Source organism: Pelobates fuscus, chromosome 1 (assembly GCF_036172605.1).
Source record: "Pelobates fuscus isolate aPelFus1 chromosome 1, aPelFus1.pri, whole genome shotgun sequence".
Taxonomy (NCBI): Eukaryota; Metazoa; Chordata; class Amphibia; order Anura; family Pelobatidae; genus Pelobates; species Pelobates fuscus.
In genome coordinates this window covers 423,350,950-423,356,949 of record NC_086317.1, presented here as the reverse complement: position 1 = coordinate 423,356,949, position 6,000 = coordinate 423,350,950, and positions in this window count along the sequence as shown.

Genomic DNA, 6,000 nt, shown 5'->3' with positions numbered 1-6,000 from the left:
GGGTAGGGACGGTCTGCAAGGAGCAGGAGGGGTCACCAAGGAGTAGGAAGGGTCTGCAAGGAGCAAGATGGGTCAGCAAGGAGTAGGAAGAGGCAGCAAGGAGTAGGAAGAGGCAGAATGGAGCAGGAAGGGGCAGCAAGGAGCAGGAAGGGGCAGCAAGGAGTAGGACGAGGCAGCAAGGAGTAGGACGAGGCAGCAAGGAGTAGGAAGAGGCAGCAAGGAGTAGGAAGAGGCAGCAAGGAGTAGGAAGAGGGAGCAGGAAGGTTCTGCAAGGAGCAGGAAGGGTCTGCAAGGAGTAGGAAGGGGCAGCATGGAGTAGGAAGAGGCAGCAAGGAGCAGGAGGGGTCAGCAAGGAGTAGAAAGGGTCTGCAAGGGGCAGGAGGGGTCAGCAAGGAGTAGAAAGGGTCTGCAAGGGGAAGGAGGGGTCAGCAAGGAGTAGTAAGGGTCTGCTAGGAGTAGGAAGGGGCAGCAAGGAGAAAGAAGGGGCAGCAAGGAGAAAGAAGGGGCAGAAAGGAGTAGGAAGGGTCTGTAAAAAGCAGGAAGGGTCTGCAAGGAGCAGGAAGGGTCTGCAAGGAGCAGGAAGGGGCAGCAAGGAGCAGGAAGGGGCAGGAAGAATCAGAAGGGAAACTTTGGACCTTCTCATCTCCCCAGGTAAAAACAAACAATATCAGTGTTAATGTGTTCACTTTTATTTACTGAGTGTCAGGAAACACAGAGGGCTGCTGGGTAGGGGTGCCGATGATTGGCTAGATGGGTCAGCTAGCACTCTAAGCCAATCAGTAGCTCCCCGTTCTTAAAAACGTAAAACATTTTTATGAATCGGGAACTAGCGATTGGCTTAGAGTGTCAGCTGACCACTCTAGCCAATCAGCGGCACCCATGCCCAACGTCAATCTGCACTTCCTGACACTCTGTTTCAGAAGTCGAATACCACTGAGTGACCTGGAGATCTGGAGCTGAAGGAAGCCTTTGGGGGTAAACCATTTGAGAGCGGTTTCACCCCTTCAAAGAAAGAGCACCCAGGGGCCTCCTTGCATCACAGCATTTTCATTTAGATAAAGTTGTTATGGTGACCAGAATGTTCCTGTAATTTGATGAAAGGAACACTATAGTGTCAGGAATACAAACATATATTCCTGACACCATAGTTGTGAAAACGCTATTCATCCTTGCTTTATGTGAAAATGACTATGCTCCTTCCCTTTCATGACACTGTCAAAAAGGGGCCAAGCATGGATGTCATTACAATTATGCCCCCCCCCCCCCCCCCGGAAAAAATCCTGCGGACGTCCATGCTCAAGGTCCCCATGTTCCCCAGTGTCCCAATGTCTCAGCGTCCCCATGTCTCGGAGCTGCTGTCTGGACTCTCTGTGCAGAGCTGCTCCCCTGCGGATCAGTGAGTAGAGAGAGGCAGGGAGGGAGATGCCATAACTTCTTATCACTGCCTCTCTCCACACAAACAGCGACCCCTACTGGCCGGCGCTGGTATTGCAGAATAATCTATGTTTATACTGAGACAGACATTTGTATTGCTGGTATTACTGCAATACCGGCACCGGCTAGGCAGCCTCAAATACCTATCAAATTCTGAGAAATACTTCTGAGAAATACCTGGCAACCCTAAGAAATACATGAGAAATACCTGGCAACCCTAAGAGTAGTGTGTAAAAAAAAAAAAAGTAAAATTTTTTTTTTTTTTTTTTTTTTAAAACCAATGGGCCTATTCCATGGGCCTGGGCCTGGAGCTGCAGCTCCATCAGCCCCTATGTTAATCCGGCCCTGGACTTTACAATGCTGCCGCCCACCCCATGTGTTCCCTAATAAGGGTTAATAAGAATGTAGGGGTTTTGAAAAATACCCCTCTCTGTCTCATTAGAGATTTTTTTACCTGAAGCTGGAAGAAGCCAAGTTATTTGTTAGTGTAGGACCCACCTAGGAGGGTTGCCTTGACGTGGCAGGTGGGCTTACACATTAATTGCCATTACAGTGATACTAAAAAGTCACCAGTCATTTAAATATGCATAGGGATTTTGGATAGTGTGTATGTATTGCGGCTGATGTGTTCTATAGTCATTGCTGCCGTCCAGGAGTAGTGGGAGTTTGAGCGCAGGACTTAATTTTGTATATTATGTTTAAACTTCTGCTGACATAAAGGAGTATGAATATCGACTCCAGATGCTAATAGACAGGTAATGTAGCTATAAATAACTTCTACTTAACTTGCTGGCCTTCCCACTAAGCACTGTATAAATATGTTAAAATTACAGGCTTTAAAAATGCACACACTCTATTCTTTCAATAGCACAAACTGTATACAGTACAGTCTATAACTACAGTCTTATGCAAACTCACTATGATGTGTAATCTGCTCTGTGCAAGGGTGCTGTAAAGCAAGCATGTCAAACACAAAGGCTAACACGGGCCAAACAAACTAGGTTTAAATTGATGTGGGTCGCAAAAAAACAAAAACTTTAGTAAACATAGGTTTATTTAGAAAAGTACAATATAAAAAAGTTGCCTAACTGACACTGAACCTCAGGCCCGGACTGGCCATCGGGCACCCCGGTGGGCCGAGATGGCCATGGGCCGAGGCCGGCAGGGGTGGTCACCTCCCGGCTGGTCCATGCAGGGCCTGCGCTATCTGAGCACAGGCCCTGTAGTATTCCATTTCATCAAAGATCTCCCCCACCAGCCCACTTGCACAGACATGCGGCTGGGGAGGGAGAGGAGGACCCGGCGGAGATCTATCTTGCAGCTCCTCCGGCTTCCTCTCGCGAGTGTTGCAGCATGGTCCCCCTCCCAGGCTAAAGGTAAGAAGGGAGGGGGGATAAAGTGCCTCACACACATCACCCTCACACACATCACCCTCACACACAACACTCTCACATACATCACCCTCATACACACACACAGCTCTCTCTCACACACATAGCTCCCTCTCACACACATAGCTCCCTCACACACACACACAGACACATTACCCTTACATACACACAGCTCCCTCTCATATACACATATTACCTACACACACACAGCACCCTCACACATACACACTTTACCCATCACACTCACAGCACCCCCCCCCCCACACACACACATGGCACCCCTCTCTCTCACACACACTTTACCCCTCACACACATACTGCACCCCTCACACACACACACACTGCACTCCTCACATACACACATACTGCACCCCTCACACATAAACACAGAGCCCAAACATATATATATATATATATATATATACTACAGTACCCCTCACACAAACACTGCACCCCTCACACAAATACTACATCCCCTATACACACACACTCTACAGCCCCTAGTCACACATGCATTTCATTACACCACAAACACAACACGACTAAAACCGACCTTATTACACAATACCACACCACAATCAGCTCACTCTACACACACACAACCCCACAAGCAGACTCCAAACACATGCACAATACTCTTTCCTGGCATTTTGTCTCCTGGTATCCATTTATAGAGACACCAGAGACAAGTTGCAAGGAAACACAGCGCAAGCATGTTATTAAATTTGCTTGCACTGTGAAGAACAAATACAGGGCCTTTTTCTCATGCTAGAGCTCTTCAGCAGAGCTCTGTGCATGGTCTGCCCTGGAAGAGCATTGAACCAACATGCTCACTTTGAGAGGGGGAGTGCTTGTCATTGGTGATGACAAAACACACCCTCTCTGCCCAGCCCCCATCTTAGTGGGCCACTGTGATTAAAAAATGCCCAGGCCAAATTCTTTTCCCAGTCCGGCCCTGCTGGACATCCTCACGCTTGTAGAGCTTCAAAGTAAACAAAAGAGCAAATTTATTGTGTTCTTCACTTTGGCTGAGATCATCAAACTTGCCATAGGAAAGCATTGGGAGGCTATTGTACATGTGTGGAAAAAAGCTGCGTGGCCAATCAGCATCTCGATGGGGAGCGTTCATCGTCTCCATGCAGACCCAATCTAATACACTGCCCTCTCCCCTTATTCTAATACACTGCCCACAAATCCAATACACTGCCCCCTCCCCCATTCTAATACACTGCCCACAAATCCAATACACTGCCCCCTCCCCTATTCTAATACACGGCCCACAAATCCAATACATTGCTCACAAATCTGATACACTGCCCCCCCTCCCTCCACTCTAATACACTGCCCCATCCCAGGGCCAGCGTTCATCGTCTCCATGCAGACCCAATCTAATAAACTGCCTCCTCCCCCATTCTAATACACTGCCCACAAATCCAATACACTGCCCTCTCCCCTTATTCTAATACACTGCCCACAAATCCAATACACTGCCCCCTCCCCATTCTAATACACTGCCCACAAATCTGATACACTGCCCCCCCCCCCCTCCACTCTAATACACTGCCCCCTCCCAGGGCCGAACTGGCACACCAGAATATCGGGAAATTTCCCGGTGGGCTGCTGCACCTGGGGGCTGTGCAACTCTAAGAGGGAGCCCTGCAGCCGTTTTCCATAATATCGTGGCCACCGGCCGCATGTAGGTGCTGCCGGATGGCACACTTCTGAGTGAGCTGGAGGCTGGCCACGTTAGATAGTTACCTTACAGCCGGCAGCCCCATCTCATGTAGTGTATGGTGGTGGTGACGCCGGGCGGGTGGCTGCTTAGCTGGTCCGGCAGAACTCACTGATACGGACAGCAGTCTGTCAGACAGCACAGGAGGACTGAGGGAGGGGGCAGAGCAGACTATCATGCTCCCTCGTGGTTCCCACAATTCCCAGCACAGCCACATCATAGAGTAGTGATGTGGCTGTGCTGGGAATTATGGGAACCGCTAAGGGAGCATGATAGTGAGCTCTGCCCCCTCCCTCAGTCCTCCTGTGCTTTCTGACAGACTGTCAGATGACAAGGTCAGCATCAGGGGGTGGTGAAGGGTAGACCTAGACACAGGGGGAAACGGGACAAAGAGACAGAGGGGTAAGAGAGAGACACTGGGGGAGGGGGACAAAGAGACAGAGGGGGAAGAGAGAGAAACAGGGGGAAGGGGGACAAAGAGACAGAGGGGTAAGAGAGAGACACAGGGGCTGGGGGAGAAAGAGACAGAGGGGGAAGTGAGAGACACAGGGGGAGGGGGAGAAAGAGGGGGAAGAGAGAGACACAGGGGGAGGGGAGGTTTGTTGGGGGGACAGAGAGAGTGATACAGAAGGTAAGGAGAACAAAGTGACACACAAGGTTTGTGGGGGGCAAAGCTGGGGGAAAAGAGACAATGAGTGGCTGGGAGAAGAGAAAGAGGCACACAGAGTCTGAAGTTAGAAAAATACACACACAGGGGATTTGAAAGGGGAGAAAGAGACAAAGTGGCTGGGGCTAAGTCATACACAAAAGGGGCTGGGGGAAAGAGACATACAGAGACTGGAGAAGGGTAAAAAGACACACAGGGGGGGGGCGTGGTTTTGACTGCCGACCGAGATGGCCGCCTAGACTCAGAGCTCCGCACCCGAGACCCATAAAAACGCACTGCAACCCGCTACAACCAAGGCTGGTGACCCAAAACAGCGACTCCGCACACGGCAGAACCGGACCCGTTCCCAATACACGGATGTCCAACCGCAAATCGACAAAGAAGGGCCAGAAGGAGGCAATATCTATAGCGGACATGCTATCCACTCACAGGCCTGCTGCACGCGGCTCGCAAGCCAGCACACTTCCCACGGAGGCGGACAGCCCTGCAACAATGCCCAATACTGTCGGAGATGCCTCCGGCACAGCGATACTGAAATCGCTGGCAGAAACCAAGGGGTTTTTGGCGGCAGAAATAGCCCGCTCCACGGCGGAAGTGAAAGCGGAGATTGCCGCCATTGGGGCCCGCACCTCGGCCATGGAGAAGCGCATGGCCCAAGTAACCACTGCCTACAATGGAGCAACGAAACTTACCAACGCCATGCAGCACCGGATTGCAGACCTAGAACTGGAGCTGGAAGACCTTTCAAACAGGGCCAGGCGCAACAACCTACGGAT